The sequence below is a fragment of the Triticum aestivum genome, chromosome 3D (genome assembly GCF_018294505.1).
Source record: "Triticum aestivum cultivar Chinese Spring chromosome 3D, IWGSC CS RefSeq v2.1, whole genome shotgun sequence".
Lineage (NCBI taxonomy): Eukaryota > Viridiplantae > Streptophyta > Magnoliopsida > Poales > Poaceae > Triticum > Triticum aestivum.
This window is the reverse complement of record NC_057802.1, coordinates 45863325-45882787: the sequence shown is the minus strand read 5'-3', so window position 1 is coordinate 45882787 and position 19463 is coordinate 45863325. Positions and strand designations below refer to the sequence as shown.

At 48.2% G+C, this 19463-nt stretch overlaps 1 long non-coding RNA gene across 1 annotated transcript; it reads right to left on the bottom strand.

Annotated features, from left to right (window-relative positions):
- Nucleotides 1-16029: 16029 nt before the first annotated feature.
- Nucleotides 16030-19460, bottom strand: LOC123077265 (uncharacterized). Its single transcript, XR_006436517.1, has 2 exons — nt 19289-19460; nt 16030-18100 (listed from the first exon to the last, which is right to left on the bottom strand). It is a non-coding gene; the product is annotated as an uncharacterized lncRNA (long non-coding RNA).
- Between the last annotated feature and the right edge of the window lie 3 nt (nt 19461-19463).

Sequence of the window (19463 nt, the reverse complement as noted above, 5' to 3'; positions counted from 1 at the left end):
CGTGGCATAGAATTGAAGAATGAGTTCTTCATTCCAGTCGCAGATATCAGTGCAGAAGTTGAGTAGCCCGGCGTCATGAAGAACACCGAGGACTGGGGTGAAGCATGGAAGAGACTCCATATCCACATGAGTAATTTGCTCATGGTCAAATATCTTGTCCTTATCAAACAACAGTGAGGAATAGAAATTCATTTGGCTGGCAGTCCAGAAGCGCTTGCGACGAAGTCGAGCAGAGTCATAAGGATTATAGTTTGAGAAGAAATGATGCTTAGCAAAAAAATTATCAGCCTTGAACTTTTGCTTCTTGGTATGAGGATTCTGTGGCTTGGGCTGAAGATTAACGGTTGAAGTCTTCACAGCCTCTTGATGCACAACCTCTGGAGCCACGGGCTGAGGAATTTCAGTAGCAGTTTCATCAGCAGTAGCCTTGGCCTCCATTTCTTCAGCACTAGTGGCTGGAACTTCTTCAGGAATAGAGTGAAGTGAAGCTTGATGTCCTTCAGAGCCCGTGTGAATTTATTCAGTTTGGACAGGGGACCGAGGAAGTTGATGCAGAGGGGTTGTTAGTGGTGAATTGGGGTGACGACTTTCCCAATAGTCGTCATTCTGAATAGGAATTGTTGACCCAATGTCCACATCCTCATCTTCTTCATCAATTTCTTCAACGCCTGCCTCTTCAGCTGTAAACTGAGGCATGGGCGATGATACCAGAGGGGTTGAAGGGATATCATCCACTTCAATATCTTCATCCAACTGCTCTAAAGAAGCAGCAGAAGGATTTTCTTCATCCGTGTCATTGGGAATGACGTATTCCTCACCAAAGGGAACAATCTCCTTTGATGGCATGCTTGATATCGGAACGACGTCTATTGGGTTTGCATATGAGCTCGTCAAAGTCTTCACTTTCTTTGGAGCTGAAGACTCTGAGGTTGTAGATGCTTTCCTTTTCTTCACTGTTGCCCTCTCCGCAGCTTTGGTCTTCTTCGCTTCTGATGCGGAAGGAAGGTTGATATTTGTCATATGTGATGACTTTGTAGAAGGAGCAGATGAAATTGGTTCATTTTCTTCAGGCGCAACTGATACAGTTGCCCTGGCATATTCAGATTCCTCAGGCATAGTAGCAGATGCTTCAACTGGCCTGGTTTGTTATTCAGGCACAACATTGGTGGTTGCCCTGGCAGTTTCTTCAGAGGCTGGAATTTCTTCAGCAGCCCTGGGGCTTTCATTTTCTTCAACAGTCTAATTCTCATCAGTTGTGCTTGCATTTTCTTCAGTATGCTGAGCAGATGTATTAGCCTGAGGAATTTCTTGTTGCGATGAAGCTGCAACATTTGGTGTAAATCCCTTCGCCATTCTGACGAATCTGACTTTGGCGCCTAGCCAATCTGCATGATATGCGTCAAATTCATCACTGAGTGCTTTGATCTCAGTCTGCATGGTCACAAGTTCTTCAGGAGACATTTTCACAACATTTTTCTTCAGAAAATGCTCCTTCTTGTACTGAGCTTTCTTCACTTGCCCGGCCTTCTCAAATTTCCATTTTTCTTCGCCAATAAAGGCCGTCAACATGTGACTTTGGCAAGGAGTGAGGTTGAAATCAGGCAGAGGAGTGTTGGGATCCTTGTGCCATAAATCAATGTACTCAAGGATCAGCTTTGGATCCAGCAGAAGTGCCACTTCACTGCCTTTGGCTCTAGCGTCCCTTGCTTGCCTATCTCTAATGATTTCAGCCAATTCTTCATCATCAGCTTCGTCGTCACTTGAAGGAACTTGAAAGGCAACCTCGTTCTTGTGAGGACTTGGCCTTGTGCCTTGTCCAACAGTGGCTTTTTTCTTCAGCAAGGTTGGACCAGTTGAAGACTGAGGCGGAGCTGAGGTACTTGTCGAAGCTCCTAAAGCAATTGAGATGCCTGTGGTCCTTTGGCAAGAGGCAAGATGCACAAGTGCCGAGGACTTTGCAGCAGTTGCTGAGGATTTTGGAACAGAGGGGGCTGGAGCTGCTTTTGAGGATGTTGCTTGAGGAATAGGCCGTGAGGGCTTTGAAGAGCTTGGCCGTGAGGGCATTGAAGCTGAGGAACTTGGCTTGACAGCTGGCTTCTTTGGCATTGCCTTCTTAGGCTTGCTAGCACAGGCCTCAGCAGCGGCAGCAGCAGAATCTTCATTGAATTTCTTCACTGCTTCTTTTACCATTTTGGCCAACTTAGCTTGCCACTTGGCCCACTCCTTGGGAAAATCTTCAACACTTTTGATGCTGATCAGCGGCTTGGCCTGGTGTCAATGGAGGTCTTGGGCATGGTGGGTGTATGGCGAATTTCTTCATGTACTTCAGAGTCACATATCTGTACTCCCTCCATGCATTCTCTGGCCCATCTCCTCTCAATCCGCTGAATGTACACCTTGCGCTGGTTTTTGTTCTCCTTGCCATGCGTTGCTTCATCAGGTGTGCAATATTCATCATATATGTCATCAGGTATTTCAAAAGAAGTATTCACTTCTGGTCTATTTCCTCCCTTCTGAGGTCTTTTACTGTGACGCCCCCGATTCAATCGTACACTAATCATACACGCAAACATGTATGATCAAGATCAGGGACTCACGGGAAGATATCACAACACAACTCTAAAATTAAAGTAAGTCATACAAGCATCATAATACAAGCCAGGGGCCTCGAGGGCTCGAATACAAGTGCTCGATCATAGACGAGTCAGCGGAAGCAACAATATCTGAGTACAGACATAAGTTAAACAAGTTGCCATAAGATGGCTAGCACAAACTAGGGATACATATCGAAAGAGGCGCAGGCCTCCTGCCTGGGATCCTCCTAAACTACTCCTGGTCGTCGACGGCGGCCTGCACGTAGTAGTAGGCACCTCCAGTGTAGTAGGAGTCGTCGTCGATGGTGGCGTCTGTCTCCTGGGTTCCAGCATCTGGTTGCGACAACCAGGTAGAATGGAAAAGGGGGAAAAGAGGGAGAAAAGCAACCGTGAGTACTCATCCAAAGTACTCGCAAGCAAGGATCTACACTACATATGCATGGGTATCTATGTAAAGGGGCTATATCGGTGGACTGAACTGCAGAATGCCAGAATAAGAGGGGGATAGCTAATCCTATCGAAGACTACGCTTCTGGCAGCCTCCATCTTGCAGCATGTAGAAGAGAGTAGATGGTAAGTTCACCAAGTAGCATCGTATAGCATACTCCTACCCGGCGATCCTCTCCTCGTCGCCCTGTTAGAGAGCGACCACCGAGTTGTGTCTGACACTTGGAAGGGTGTGTTTTATTAAGTATCTGTTTCTAGTTGTCATAAGGTCAAGGTACAACTCCAAGTCGTCCTGTTACCGAAGATCACGGCTATTCGAATAGATAAACTTCCCTGCAGGGGTGCACCACATTACCCAATACGCTCGATCCCCTTTGGCCGGACACACTTTCCTGGGTCATACCCGGCCTCGGAAGATCAACACGTCGCAGACCTACCTAGGCACAACAGAGAGGTCAGCACGCCGGTCTAAATCCTATGCGCGCAGGGGTCTGGGCCCATCGCCCATTGCACACCTGCACGTTGCGTATGCGGCCGGTGAGCAGACCTAGCCTCCCTTATACAAGAGCGGGCGTTCCAGTCCAACTCGGCGCGCGCCGCTCAGTCGCTGACGTCACGAAGGCTTCGGCTGATACCACGACGTCGAGTGCCCATAACTGTTCCCGCATAGTTGGTTAGTGCGTATAGGCCAGTGGCCAGACTCAGATCAAATACCAAGATCTCGTTAAGTGTGTTAATTGAAGTATCCACGAACACCGACCAGGGCCAGGCCCACCTCTCTCCTAGGTGGTCTCAACCTGCCCTGTCGCTCCGCCACAAAGTAATAGTCGGGGGCCGTCAGGAACCCAGGCCCACCTCTACCGGGATGGAGCCACCTGCCCCTTCAGCCCCCATCTCCGAACAATATCATAAGTAATGTAAGTATAAAGTACATAGCATATGCCCGTGATCACCTCCTGAAGTGATCACGACCCAGTAGTATAGCATGGCAGACGAACAAGAGTGTAGGGCCACTGATGGAACGCTAGCATCCTATACTAAGCATTAGGATAGCAGGTAAGGTATCAACAATTGTAGCAACAATGACAGGCTATGCAGCAGAATAGGATTAACCGAAAGTAGTAACATGCTACACTACTCTAATGCAAGCAGTAGAGAGAAGGAATAGGCGATATCTGGTGATCAAAGGGGGGCTTGCCTGGTTGCTCTGGCAAGAGAAGGGTTCGTCGTCGATGTAGTCGATCACAGGGGTACCAGCAGTGGTCTCGGGGTCTACCGGAAAGAAGTAACAGAGGGGGAACACAATAAATAACAGAGCAATCAAAGCATCACAAAGCATAACATGGCAATATGCGGTGCTAGGGATGACCTAACGCAGTACTAGGCGATACTGGCGAAGGGGGGAAACATCTGGGAAAGTATCCCCGGTGTTTCGCGTTTTTGGACAGATGAACCGGAGGGGGGAAGTTGCGTGTTTGCTATGCTAGGGATGTGTGGCGGACGAATAGGTTGCGTATTCGGATTCGTCTCGTCGTTCTGAGCAACTTTCATGTATAAAGTTTTCCCATCCGAGGTACGGTTTATTTTATATTAATTTTTAAAGTTTTAAACATTTTTAGAAATTATGGAATTAATATTTATTCGAAAAATACCAGAGGGAAACACTAGGTGCACCCGGTGCAGTGCACCATGGGTGCACTAGTGAGGCTGACTAGTGGGTCCAGTCAACTGCTGACTCAGCAGTTGACTGGTCCATGGTTGACCAGTCAACTGGTCTGGTGGGACCCGCGTGTCACTGTGTGATTAATCTAATTAACTAAATTTAATTAATTAACTATTTAATGAAATATTTTACTAATTATTATTTTTATTTCATATATTTTTTAAGAGGCGGGCCACACACGTCAGCCACACTTTAAGTTTACGGGGGGAATTATCCCCACTAATTGACAGGGGGGAGGGCCGGCTGGGCACGCACGGCCGTGGGGCACCGGCGGCCACAGGCGCCGGCAAGAGGGGACGGCGGCGGCGCCGGGAGCTGCAGAGGCAAGGCGACCGGGCGCATGGGCAAGGGCGGAGGACGGCGCAGGGGCCGGCGGCGATCGGAGGCGAGGCCAGGGGCGGCCAGCGACGGCGGTGGGGAAGGCAGCAGCAGAGCGGGAAGCGGGGTGAGGGCCGATGCGAGGCAGGGCGCGGCAGCAGAGCGAGGCGCGCCCCGAGCGAGCACGAGTGAGCTCTTGGGCACGGGCAGCGCACGCGGGCGGCGGGTGTGTGCGGCGGCGCTAAGCAGCAGCGGTGGCGGCATGTGTAACAGCAAGGAGCAACGACGAGTGGCGGGAAGGCCACGGTGCGGGCGGTGCAATGGACATGGGGAAGCGAGCAGCAGTAGCAGCAACTGCAGAGGCAGCAACAGGGCGAGCAGGGCATGGCCCGGACAACAGCAGGCGGGGGTGCCGGCAACATCAGCGTGGCATGCGGAAATGGCAGAGGCAGGCGCGTGCGGAGGGGAAACGGGGGCGACTAGGCGAGGCGGGCACGCAGCCAAGCGAGTATGTGCTCACGAGCGGTGTGGGTCGCGGCCGGGCGCGACCACGCGAGGTAGGGGCGCGGCCACGTGTGTGCGGGGTGACCGGGAGCAGCTGCGAGGAGCGCGAACATCGGGGCTCGATCGGTTCCAGCGTACGGCCTCTACGATAATGGAATCATGGGGGAAACATGGGGAATCGGGGGAGAAGATCACCTAGGAGCGCAAGGAAGGCTCGGTGATAGCTTAGCAGCGCCGATGGTGGCCGGATTCGACGAAGACGCCGACGACCGCAGGTTGAAGAGGAGCTCGATCCGCTCGATGCTATCCTCCCCGGCTTGAGCTGTTCATCGTAGTCTAAGTAGAGGAGGCAGGCGAAGCCCATGGCAAAGTCTCAGCCATCGGGGAGGAAGGTGGCCGCGTGGACGGAGGAGGACATGGCGATGCTGGCTCGGCCTTGTGCGAGGGAAGAGGAAATAGGCGAGGGGAAGAGGAGGGAGACGATCTAGGGTTCCGGAGAGGGAGAGAGGAGCAGGGGCTGCCCTTATGCGCGACGGAGAACCACGGGATGGTCGCCACGCACCCACAGCCGCGGCCATGGTGGTTCGGATGCATGCCACCACCCCCTTTGTGAACAAGGTGGAGGAGGATGGCTCCTGGTGGGCTGGGTCTGCACTATGGCCACTAGGGCCCAGTGCAGCAGTAGCAGTTCCTCTACCTCTTTCCTTTTCTAAAACTTTTCTGTTTTTTGATTTTTCTTTTAATATGCATTGTTTGTATTTAATTAAGCCATCAAATGATTTTTGCAAAATATGGAACTTGGTCCAAAATTGGTGTTGCATTTTTAAGCACTGCCACAAAAGGTTTTATCCCTGAACGAAATAGTTTAGTATTTTATAAAAGGGATAATTAATTTGGTGCCCTTAGTTGTGTCCCACTCGGCAGTTTTGCCCCTAATTTCGAAAAACCCTTGGTCTTGCCCAAGTGCGTTTGGTCTCCTTATGCTTTTGCCCTTCCGTTCCAATTCCGTCCGGCCAAAGGCATTTGACCGTTAGTCAGACATTATTTTGGACCATTTTGCCCTTTCTTATGTATTGGCAATGACCGGTGGGAAACTAGATCAGTGGGTCCACCTATCATAGAGTGAATGCTTTTTTCTAGTTGCCTCACTACCACGTATGGCCCACATGTCATGAAAAATAAACCTTCCTCCCAATCCCTTCCCTACCCGATCCAGATCAGGATCCCACCTCGTGCCAGCTGACGTCGTTGCCGGCGGCGTGCGTACAGGGACATGGCGAAGTACTCCAAAGAGCGACGCCGGGGACGTGGAGCAGCTGCTCCAGTTGGGCCACCGAGACCTCATGCTACTGTGCCGCGAGCAGGTCATCCGGGAGCGGCGGCGGGGCTCGTCTACGCGGCCAACCGGTGTGGCGACTTGCCGAAGCTGCCGGACGCCCGCGGCCTCCTCGCCGTGCGGAGCTGCAGGACGCCCGAGCCCTCATCGCCGCCAAGTTCGGAAGGGCTTCGCGTCCACCGCCGCAAAGTTGCAGCGCCGCGCCTCAGGACTAGCCTCTGGCGCCCTTCCTCAGCGTCCATGGCAGCAGGCTCGCCTGCGCCGCCACCAGGAGAGGACTCGCATCGCGCCGGCAGATCCGGCGCCTACCCAGGTCACCGCACCGCTGGACCATCGCCGGCGACGAGTACCAAGACCCCGCCACCCTTCTCATTCCTTTCCTCCCTCTGTTTCTTCCCATCTGAGTGCGCCGCCATTCTCTCGCAGGTTCAGGCCACCATGGCCATGGCGCCCTGAGCCCCAGGACGAAAACAACTGCCGATCTGCCTCGCTGCCGGTCGCCAGCGCCTCCCCGACCTCCATCCCTGCCGTATCTGGTCCACCCCGAGTCTCCCGTGGCCCGGATCCGCCCGTCTCTCCATCGCGCCCGCATGCCCCGTGCCGATTTGGGCCTCCCCTGCATCCACCGCCGCCCCTTGTAGTTTGACCTCGCCTGACGCCACCTCGCGCCCTCTGGCCCAGCTCGCCAGCTCGCCGGCCTGCCCTGACTTTTCGATGGCAATTGCTCGCTGTCGCTGTGGCAGAGAGAGTGAGAGAGGGGAGAGGAGAGAGAGACTGATTTTTCTATTGCCTTTTTTCTTTTCTATACGGTTTGGACCCACTTGTAAGTGTCATGTTTTCTCTCTCTCTATATTTTTACTAGAGTTGTAAGGAGGGGTAAAATTGTCCAGAGAAATATCTCTCTAACGGTCAAACGCCTTTGACCGGACGGAATTGAGACGGAAGGGCAAAAGCATAAGAGAACCAAACACACTTGGGCAAGACCGAGGGTTTTTGGAAATTAGGGGCAAAACTGCCGAGTGTGACCCAACTAGGGGCATAAAATCAATTATGCCTTTATAAAATCCAAAATGCATTTATTTAATTATTTTACCTACTATTTTAATTACTTAAGTGCATTTAAACCTTTTATAAAAATGTGGTTTCTTCATCATAATTACCTATGCATTATTTGACACAACCCGAACAATTTAGTTTTAATATTTGAAAAGTTTTGTTGTTTGCCTTTATTTTGAATTTGAATTTCGAATCGGTTTTGAACTAACGCGAGATTTAACAATAGTAACCGAGGTGACGTGGCACCATTAGTAGAGGGTTACTGTAGCTTAATTATCCGGGCGTCACATTTACCATCAGCCATTTTCTTCACTTGAGGATTTGGAACAATCGAATTTTCTGACGAGGTATGCAATTTGTCTCCAAGGAACCTGCAAATGAGTTAAGTTGATGAGAACCTAGAGATTCAGCAGCGGACATGTGTACCTGTGAACAGAGTATAGGTGCGAAGAATTTAAAGAGGTCATATGTGTTCTCAGAAGTTTTTCAAAAGAATCAAGTTTGAGGAATTTGACCAAGGGTATCTTGAGGAATTTCACTAAGCGTTCTTGACTTAGGTTCCAGAGTGGTATAGATTTGAAAATCCACACAATTGAGGAATCTTGAGGAAAAACGTTGCTTAGAGAAACAAATCAAGAACAGAAGCAACAAGAGTGTTTAAGATTATGGAAGTTGAAGAATAAACACCTTTTGAAGATTTTGTGGAAATCATCAGAATCAACAAGGGCAGTAAAAACAGATTTTATTTACCCTTGACGAAGAGCACGACGAACTGAGAGTAGAAGTGGAGAAGCTCGTCCGTTCAGATCTTCCACGCCCTAACTTGGCGAGGAAGACAGCTACGACGGTGGCGGAGTGAAGATTTCCGCGGCCAGCGCGAGTACGACGGCAACGAGGTCGAGGCAGTGAAGCTCTTCCTCACTGGTGACGATGGAAGGTAGTGGCGGCACTAGGTCAGAGAGCTCGAGCGAGGGGAGTGAGATCGAGCGGAGTAAATGATGTCTAAGGAGGGCGAGGGGTATTTATAGCCGAGGTGAAAAACCGCTCGTCCGAGGAAAATGAACGAACGTGCCCCTAACCCTTCCCATCCTAGCGACATGTGTCACCCACGTACTGTGAAGTGGAGATCGTGTAAGATCATAGGTGAATAGATAAATCTTATCAAGGGATGCGGAACGGTTTGAGCGGCAAAAGCCGAAAATTCAGATAAGGATATTTTAATGTTTCGTTCGCAAATTCTTCAGCTGACAAGAACACAGTGAAGATTTGAACGGGTTTCAAATAGAACGCATATGAAGAATTTGTGAACAGTTTGGGTTGAGTTTAGCATAGAGGGGGACGGGTCCGATCACATTCACTTAGGCAAAAAGGTCAACTTGAAGAATTAGCAATAAGTGAATGCTGTAGAGGACTGAAAACTCAAATATATATATATATATATATATATATATATATATATATACACACACACAGTCGGAAAGAGTGAAGACTTTGCAAAGTTGAAGAATTTGAACAACTGAGGAATTTTAAAAGCTAAAGAAAAACTCAAATTGAAGATTTTCAACTTTTGTTGGTGGCGTGACCCACCGTATAAGAATGATGATTTCAGACGCCGCGTAGAATTGTCGTAGGGCTCTGAGAATCAAATTCTTCGTTAATTTCTTCACACTTAGAGGGTTAGTCTTCATTGATTGAAGAAAAACTTTATTTCCTGTGTTGCACCTAAGTCATCAATTTTGCATAAGTGTTAGGATGTGTATCCTTTTCAAAGAACATTCGAAGATTTTAAGATATTTAGCTCACACCGCAACTTGCTAAACCTCTTCTCATCCAAGGGCTTTGTGAAGATATCGGCTAGCTGTTCTTCAGTCTTCACGTGCTCGATAGAGATGTCGCCCTTCAACAATGATCTCGAAGAAAATGATGACGAATCTGGATGTGCTTTGTCTTCGAGTGCTGAACTGGGTTATGAGCAATCTTGATGGCACTCTCATTGTCACAGAAGAGTGGCACATTCTTCGCATTGATGCCGTAGTCCTTGAGGGTTTGCTTCATCCATAGCAATTGAGCACGGCACGAACCAGCAGTAATGTACTCAGCTTCAGCAGTAGAGAGTGATACACATTTCTGCTTCTTCGAGGACCAATATACTAAGGATCGTCCGAGGAAATGGCATGTGCCTGATGTTGACTTGCGATCAACATGATCACCAGCATAGTCAGAGTCGGAATATCCAATGAGATCAAAAGCCGAGCCCTTGGGATACCATAATCCAAGTGTTGGAGTGTGAGTTAGATATCGAAGAATATGCTTCATAGCCTTATGGTGTGATTCCTTCGGTGTAGCTTGAAAACGGGCACACATGCAAACACTAAGCATAATATATGGCCTAGATGCACATAGATGCAATAAAGAGCCAATCATGGAGCGGTATACCTTTTGATCGAAGTCTATACCATTTTCATCAGTGCATAGATGGCCATTTGTGGGCATAGTGATTTTGACGCCTTTGCAATCTTGCATGCCGAATTTCCTCAACACATCCTTGAGGTATTTCTCTTGAGATATGAATATGTCGTTGCGCTGTTCATGAATTTGAAGACCTAAGAAGAATTTCAATTCTCCCATCATAGACATCTGATATTCCTCACCCATCATATAGGCAAATTCGTCACTGTAACTTTGGTTAGTACAACAAAAGTTAATATCATCAACATATATTTGGCACACGAATAATTCATAATCATAGGTTTTGGTGAAAAGAGTTGGGTCAAGTGAACCCGGTTTGAAGCCTTTCTTCATGAGGAATTCCTTCAAAGTATCATACCACGCCCGAGGGGCCTGCTTGATACCATAGAGGGCCTTATTGAGTCTTAAGACTTTGTTAGGATGCTTAGGATCTTCAAAACCTGGGGGTTGAGCAACATATACTTCTTCCTCAAGCTTACCATTGAGGAATGCCCTTTTCACATCCATTTGATATAAGATGATATTATTATGGTTAGCATAAGCAAGCAATATGCGAATAGCCTCAAGTCTAGCAACAGGTGCAAAAGTTTCATCGAAATCAATTCCTTCAACCTGTGTGTAGCCTTGAGCTACAAGACGAGCCTTATTCCTCACCACAAGGCCATTTTGATCTTGCTTGTTGCGGTAGATCCATTTGGTACCGATGATATTGTGCTTGCGTGGGTCTGGTCGCTTGACAAGTTCCCAAACATTGTTGAGCTCGAATTGATGTAATTCCTCTTGCATTGCTTGAATCCACTCAGGCTCCAGAAATGCCTCATCAACTTTGGTGGGCTCTGTGATAGAGACAAAAGCAAAGTGCCCACAAAAGTTAGACAAATGTGAAGCCCTTGAGCGTGTGAGAGGACCTGGTGCATTTATGTCATCGATGATTTTCTCGACCTGTACTTCATTTGCAACGCGAGGATGAGCAGGTTGACGACGTTGAGTGGGATCAACATTTTCTTCAGAGCCATTTTCCTCAGGTGCACCAGCATGATGTTCTTCACGATCTGGAGTTACTTCTTCAGCAGATTCTTTGGTAGGAATGACATCCTCAGTAGCCTTGAACTTGATGGATTCCTTAGGTGACATTTCATCTAGCACATGAGGTAGGTGCTCTCTTTGAGAGCCATTAGTTTCATCGAACCGCACATCTACAGTTTCAACAACCTTGTGGTGAAAGGTGTTGAAGACTCTGTAGGTGTGCGAGTCCTTTCCGTAACCAAGCATAAAACCTTCATGTGCTTTCGGTGCAAATTTAGAATTGTGATGAGGATCTCTAATCCAACATTTAGCACCGAAGACTTTGAAATAACTCACATTGGGTTTCTTGTCAGTGAGGAGTTCATATGAGGTCTTTTTGAAGAATTTGTGAAAATATGCCCTGTTGATGATGTGGCATGCAGTATCAATTGCCTCAGGCCAGAAGCGAGGAGGCGTTTTGTATTCATCAAGCATAGTGCGAGCCATCTCAACAAGAGTCCCGTCCTTGCGCTCCACGACGCCGTTCTGCTGAGGAGTATAAGGAGCAGATAACTCGTGACTAATACCAAGTTCATCAATATAGTCGTCAAGACCAGTATTCTTGAACTCGGTCCCACTGTCACTCCTAATGTGCTTGATCTTCACACCAAAATTCGTCGAGGCCCTTCAGGAAAATCATTTGAAGACTTCCTACACTTCAGTTTTGTAAGTGATGATATCCACCCATGTGTAACGAGAATAGTCATCAATAATAACAAAGCCATATAGAGATGCTGCATTTGTGAATGTGGCATAGTGAGTAGGGCCGAAGAGATCCATGTGAAGCAATTCAAATGGACGAGTGGTAGTCATGATAGTCTTCGAGGGATGGTTGGACTTGGTCATCTTTCCAGCCTCGCAAGCTCCACACAGATGGTCCTTGAGGAATTTTACACCCTCGATGCCAATGATGTGCTTCTTCTTCGCGAGTGTGTGCAAGTTCCTCATGCCAGCATGACCTAGTCGTGGATGCCATAACCAGCCTTCTGAAGCTTTTGCAAGTAGACATGTGGCAGGCTGTGGTCCTATAGAGAAATCAACAATATACAAGTCTCCTCTCCTAAAGCCTTCGAAGAATTTGGAATGGTCAGATTCCACGATCATAACACAATGATATTTGCCAAAGACGACAACCATATCAAGATCACAAAGCATTGAGACAGACATGAGGTTGTATCCTAAGGACTCGACAAGCATGACTTTGTCCATGTGTCTATCCTTTGAGATCACAACCCTACCTAGACCCAATACCTTGCTTTTGCCTTTGTCAGCGTAGGTGATATGCTTTGCGATGGAGATAAAGCAGTGTCCATCAATAGGTTCCTATCACCAGTCATGTGATTTGTACATCCACTATCGAGGACCCACTCAGTAGCTTTGGGTTCATCATCCTGCAGATGAATTAGTGCAGCTTACGAACTCATATACTTCATCAGTGAAGAATATGACATCAAATTCATCAGTTTGAATTTCATCAAGCAGAACAACATATATAGCAGTATGAGGACGTAAGAAATGAATATTCATTTCTTCATGATTAGCTTGCATCCTTTCAAGCATATTCAGTCTCCAGAAAATTCTTCAGACATTTAAGTTCATCTGGAGACCTGACCCTGCATAAGAGATTAGTTCTTTTTCTTCACCACCCACATCTGGAGGGGTAGCAAAGAGTTCATCATTCTGCGAGCTCCATAAGAGAAAGGTGGCATAGAAGCCAGTCCACTTTGTTTCACAGAAGAGGGGTTAGAGTAAGTATATGAATAAGCAGAGAAATTCTTTGAGGACTTATGAACATAATGATTTGAAGAATAATGCACATATTCATAGCCCTTAGGCTTTCCCTGCGAGACAGAAGTGTTAGCACGATGACGTTCATATGAGGAATTTGATCCACGTGAGGAATTTGGTCCATATGAGGACTTGGATCCATATGAAGACTTTGGTCTGTATGAAGAATTTGATCCGGGGTTCCTATTCTTCACAGGTGGTGTCATGATGACATTCACCTGAAGACTTTCAAGGCACCTTTTGGGAACCCATATTTTCTTCATAGGGGGGCATTCCTACAGTTAGTGCCAACATATCTAGCAAATACTTCACCATTCTGATTTTTGAACAGTTTATAGTTGGAGTCAAATGACTCATCAGATGAATATGAATATTCACAAGTAAAGCCAGATAAAGTGGATGGACCTACGGGAGGTCCTTTTGCAGCAACCCATGAGGTTTTTGGATACTCCTCAGGTTTCCAGTAGGTCCCATCAGCATTAAGTTTCCTCTCAAAGGCAATACCCTCTTTTCTAGCATTCCTATTAAGGATCTGCTTTTTAAGCACATCACAAAGAGCCTGATGCCCTTTGAGGCTTTTGTACATGCCTGTCACATAAAATTCCTTCAACCCTGCATTGTCAGTGTTACTTGTGGTATCCTCAAATGAGGAATTTGTGACCATAGAGACAGTTGAAGAATTTGCAGTAATATAAGCATTTGAACTTTCAGGTGAAGAATTAGCAGATTCACATTCAATGCATTTCAAACATGGTGGAATGAATTCATCCCGAGTGGAACTGATCTGTTGAGCAAGTAATGAATCACGTTCCTTCTGAAGATGTTCATAGCTCACCCTTAGTTTTTCAAGATCTTGCTTTCTTTGAAGAAATTCATAAGAAAGCTTCTCATGATCAGCTAAGAGTGTGTTATGATGACTCTGAAAGTTATCAAACTTATACTGAAGTGTCTGAAGATTATCAGTCAGAGTTTGAGATCGATCCATTTCTTCACCCAACAGGTCATCGCTTTTGTCTAGCAAATTTTGAACCTTTTCCAAAGCTTTTTGTTGTTTAGTGGCAATAGAAGCAAGCTTGGTATAACTAGGTCCAAAATCATCATCAGATTCATCATTACTAGACTCAGATGAGGAACATTCGGTTACTTTGGCACCTTTTGCCATGAGGCATGGTGCAGAAGATGATGGTTCAGGTTCGAAATCATCTTGAGTGATTCCTTGAAATCCTCAAACCAGGGATCATGAAAAGTCCGATGACCTTCATAGACGTTAGAGATTCGGTTCCAGATAAGCTTCGCAATGCAGAGATGCATAATGTTCCTGAACTGGTTTCTGGATAAGCAGGAGCAGATGATGTCCTTCGCCATGATCTCAAGTCGAGTGTACTTGCGAATATCATCAGGCTCTACCATCTTGCAAAGATCGGTAACACCAATCTCAGTGATGGTCCACAGCTCGCTGTTCATCGCCATGAGGCCCTTCCTCATCATGGCCTTCCACTTGGGATAATCATGACCATCAAAGATGGGGCATGTCACTTCGTTCATTCCTGCGGTCGACATAACTAAAGCTCCAGGTGGTTAAACCAACACTACAAAAAAAAGACACATCCATGACATTATGGCCCGAACAAGAAACAATATGCCATGGTTATGACACTTCTATGATGATAATTATGACAAAACCAAGTATCATCATAGATGTGGTGGGCTCCTACTTCTATGACAAAAAATAACTACAAGAAAGTAAACTGAGATTAAAAGCTTTATGGATGAAGATGGGTCGGGATCCATAGGTACACTAGCAGTCTCTTTTAGAAGACAAGCAACGGTGTGGTGAACAAATTATAGTTGGACAATAATTAAATTGCTATATTTATGAGTATGAAACATCCATGGCATCTTCAACATATGAGCATCATGTCCGTAGAGTTATAGATCGTTATTCAACTGCATCAATAGCTATTACTCTACCCCAAGACCGCTATGCAATATGATTCTCAAAGTATCAAGTAAAGTGAAGTATTGCAATAAGTAAAATGACATGAAGTAGATGATATATTGTCTTCACCTTGCATTCAAAAGGAAACTATGCAACCATGTTTTTATTCCTAGTGGCAACAACATAATGCAAGCCTTTTCCACTTTCTGTCGCTGTGGTAGCTTACTTGCAAGATTGAACCCAACTATTAGGGATGAAAATGGAGCGGAAACGGACCAAAACTGAGTGCTACCATATTTGTTTTCATATATTTTTGTAGAAGCGGAAACGAATGCAAAAAAACCCAGAAATGAATACGAAACAGATATTACCGAAAAATGGACATGGAGCGAATACAAAGCAAACAAACACAGAAGCAGAAGCGGCTGATGAGCTACTGCTTCAATCATGGCTACGTCCCGGATCCATGACCCTCCGTCCAGGTTGACCCATGCACAGGAGAGAGGAGACGACACCGGACGCATCGGCTCCTGGTCGATGCCTACGAGCTGCTTCATTATGAAGTCTAGGGGGAGCGTCGTGTTGAGAAACTGGTGCGCGTGCTATGTACGGACCGCCCGCTAGCGTCGACCATCAGCAACGGGAAGGGCGGCTAGGGGTTGGACAGGTGGGAGAAACCGCTTGCGCAGATTTTTCGTTGATTGCGAAGCATATCGTGCTCGTCCGTGCGTACCGGAGATTGGAGCCGTGCCTGCCGGATCGCATGGAAAGTGACCAAGTTTGAGTCCGGTTGGGAGTCATCAATTATTTTAGTACTTGTTCCGTTTGAAAATAAATAAATTATTTTAGTACTTGTCCGAGTTAAACTAGGAACTCTAGTTCAAGTAGTAGTAGTAGGAATAAGTAAAGGCCGCTGCTAGGCGTCAGCCGACTGATCTTAGAAAAAGATAAGCCGCCTAGCAAGTCGTTGATTTGCGTCAATAAATCTGAATTGGGTTGCTTGATTCCCTGAAAGAACCACGCCATCACTTCCATCCCAACTTTCACCAGCATCACTGCCGTGTCTCCGCGCGACACCTCCAGCCACCAACAGAGCATCAGCTGTAGCCTGTACAAGCTCCATGCTACTGCTTCCCCGGTGCCGCGCGTGTAATTCCTTGAAGCATCGGTCATGCTTCATTGCTCCACCCATGATGCTCTGCAGCTCCAGCGGCCCGACGATGTGTCATTCCAGCGCCAGCGATGCTTCCGACGGCCAGGCGATGCTCCACTATAGCACCGAGGATCCTCCAGTGTCTTGGTAATGCTCCGACAATCCTCCGGCAGCTCGGCGATGCTCCATCGCAGCAGCGGTGATGCTCCGACGATCCTTCGGCGGCTCGGTGATGCTCCATCACAGCAACGGTGATGCTCCGACGATCCTTCGGCGGCTCGATGATGCTCCATCGCAGCAGCGGTGATGCTCCGACGATCCTCCGGCGGCTCGGTGATGCTCCATCCCAGCAGCGGTGATGCTCCGACGATCCTCCGGCGGCTCGGTGATGCTCCATCGCAGCAGCGGTGATGCTCCGACGATCCTCCGGCGGCTCGGTGATGCTCCATCGCAGCAGCGGTGATGCTCCGACGATCCTTCGGCGGCTCGGTGATGCTCCATCGCAGCACCGACAATGCTTCGACGATCCTCCGGCAGCTCGGCGATGCTCCATCGCAGCAGCGGTGATGCTCCGACGATCCTCCGGCGGCTCGGTGATGCTCCATCACAGCGCCAGCGATGCTCCGACGATCCTCCCACGGCTCAGCGATGCTCCATCGCAGCAGCGGTGATGCTCCGACGATCCTCCGGCGGCTCGGTGATGCTCCATCGCAGCACCGACGATCCTCCGGCGGCTCGGCGATGCTCCATCGCGGCAGCGGTGATGCTCCGACGATCCTCCGGCGGCTCGGCGATGCTCCATCACAGCGCCGGCGATGCTCCGACGATCCTCCCGCGTCTCAACGATGGTCCATCGCAGCACCGGCAATGCTCCGATGATCCTCTGACGGCTCGGCGATGCTCCATCGCAGCAGCGGTGATGCTCCGACGATCCTCCGGCGGCTCGGTGATGCTCCATCGCAGCAGCGGTGATGCTCCGACGATCCTCCGGCGGCTCGGCGATGCTCCATCACAGCGCCGGCGATGCTCCGACAATCCTCCCGCGGCTCAGGGATGGTCCATCGCAGCACCGGCAATGCTCCGATGATCCTCTGACGGCTCGGCGATGCTCCATCACAGCACCAGCAAAGCTCCGACGATCCTCCGATGGCTCGGCGATGCTCCACCGCAGCACCGGCAATGCTCGGATGGCCGAAGATGCTCTGTTGCAGCACCACCGATTTTCCAACGTCCCGACGATGCTCCATCACAGCACCAGTGATGCTCCGACGGCCCGGCAACGTTCCCGTGGCCCAGCGAATGCTCCATTGCAGCAACAATGATGTTCCAGCAGCCCGGTGATGCTTCAAGTCTCGCCCACCTCGCTTACTACTGAGCGTCATAGGAACCAACAATAAGCTCGGCCACCACGTGTCCCATTCGCGCACCAGTCGCAGCATCCCCGGGCGGTTCGCAGCAGCCGGTCGGCAGCCCCTAGCAGGATCATTGGTCCCCCGTCACAACGGCCGCCCATCCTACACACCCCTGGCTTAGCAGCAGGCCTCAGGCTGTCGCAGCAGCTGCTGGTCCACTCTTGGAGCAGCAACCAATTAAGATTGCCCTCTTATTATCGCCCAGATTTTTCTTAGCAACTGTACCCAAGCGGCTTGTTGAAACCCGTGTTGAGAATGATCCATCAATAGACTTTGCATTATCCATTGTTGAGGCTCTGCGAGGAGAAAACGAAAACCACAACAAAAATGAAAATGTGGTACTCCTAAAACCTATGCAACAACAGTAGTACACCAAAACCGAATAAAAACCACACTATCTCTGCAATGGCGACTACTTGCTGAAACACGTATTTGCTAGATAAAAAACCACTGCCGCTACATTTTCATACTACCAATATAAAACAAAAAAAGACAGCACCGTAGATATAAAACCCCACTACATGCATGTAATCCATTATCCACTGATAACAAAAGCACGCAGCTACTACTGAAAAAGTAAACTACAGCTATCCTAGAATGCAAAGGCTACTGGCAGGCATCTACACGTAGAACTACTACTGCAGTAGGAAAGGATGCAGCAGGAGTCAAATGAAGGCTGAAGTAAACTACAACTATGCTACTCAACTGATGAATATTGTACAGAGATTATCCGCCAGAGCATGAATATTGTGTTTGTCTGTCAGAGATATCACGGTACTTGGGAGTTCAGACAGCCGCACGAAGGCGACCAATGACCAACATGATTAATTAGCAATGAAGAAGAGATACAGCTCTGTTAGGCTGACGAAGCAATCAATCAAGAACTATGATAGGCACATCACACGAGTATTACATTATCCAGCACTAATGAAGCATTACACAAAAGGTAACCCTGCTAGTGAAACAAAGTTACTAATGATACATTATCATATTATATACAGCATACCATACATGTAATCAGAAGCCTCATTTTGACAAAAGAAAGAAGAAAACACCAGTAGTCTGTACTGCAATGAAACAACACTCAGTTGGGTAAACTCAAGCCCATGCCTAGAAAAGAAAAGAAAACAACAGTAGTCTGTACTGGAATGAAACATCACTCGCAGTTGGTTAAAATCAAGCCCATGCCTAGAAAAAGCAAAATAAAAGAAGCACATCCCAGTCTGTGCTGCAATGAAGCACCACTCCCAGTCTGAAAAGCAACATTCGCTGCTGTGAAGCCCCAGATCACACCCATCTCAGATTGGATTTGCTGCACTGAAACAAGGAAATCCGCCCTGACGAGCCCCTCTTCCCCAAAATCACAGCGCCATTGACTCCCCTCTGCCTCATGAGCGCCGCTCATCGAGCCCCCGCACGCGTACCCCTGATTTTGTATCGAGACCTAGCATTTCAGCTCGATTTGGGGTAAGTGTGTTGAATACCTGCGTGGCAGAGCGTCGTTGTCGATTCTCTTAGTTTGATCCAGCCGCCGTCGCCGTGGCTCGCCGCTCCGGATGCTCGCCGCCGCGTCGCCTCTCACACCAGCTACTGCTTGAGTAGCGCCCGGATCTGACGCCCCTGCTTCTATCTCCCTGAGACGCTAGGCGGTCGAGCGCG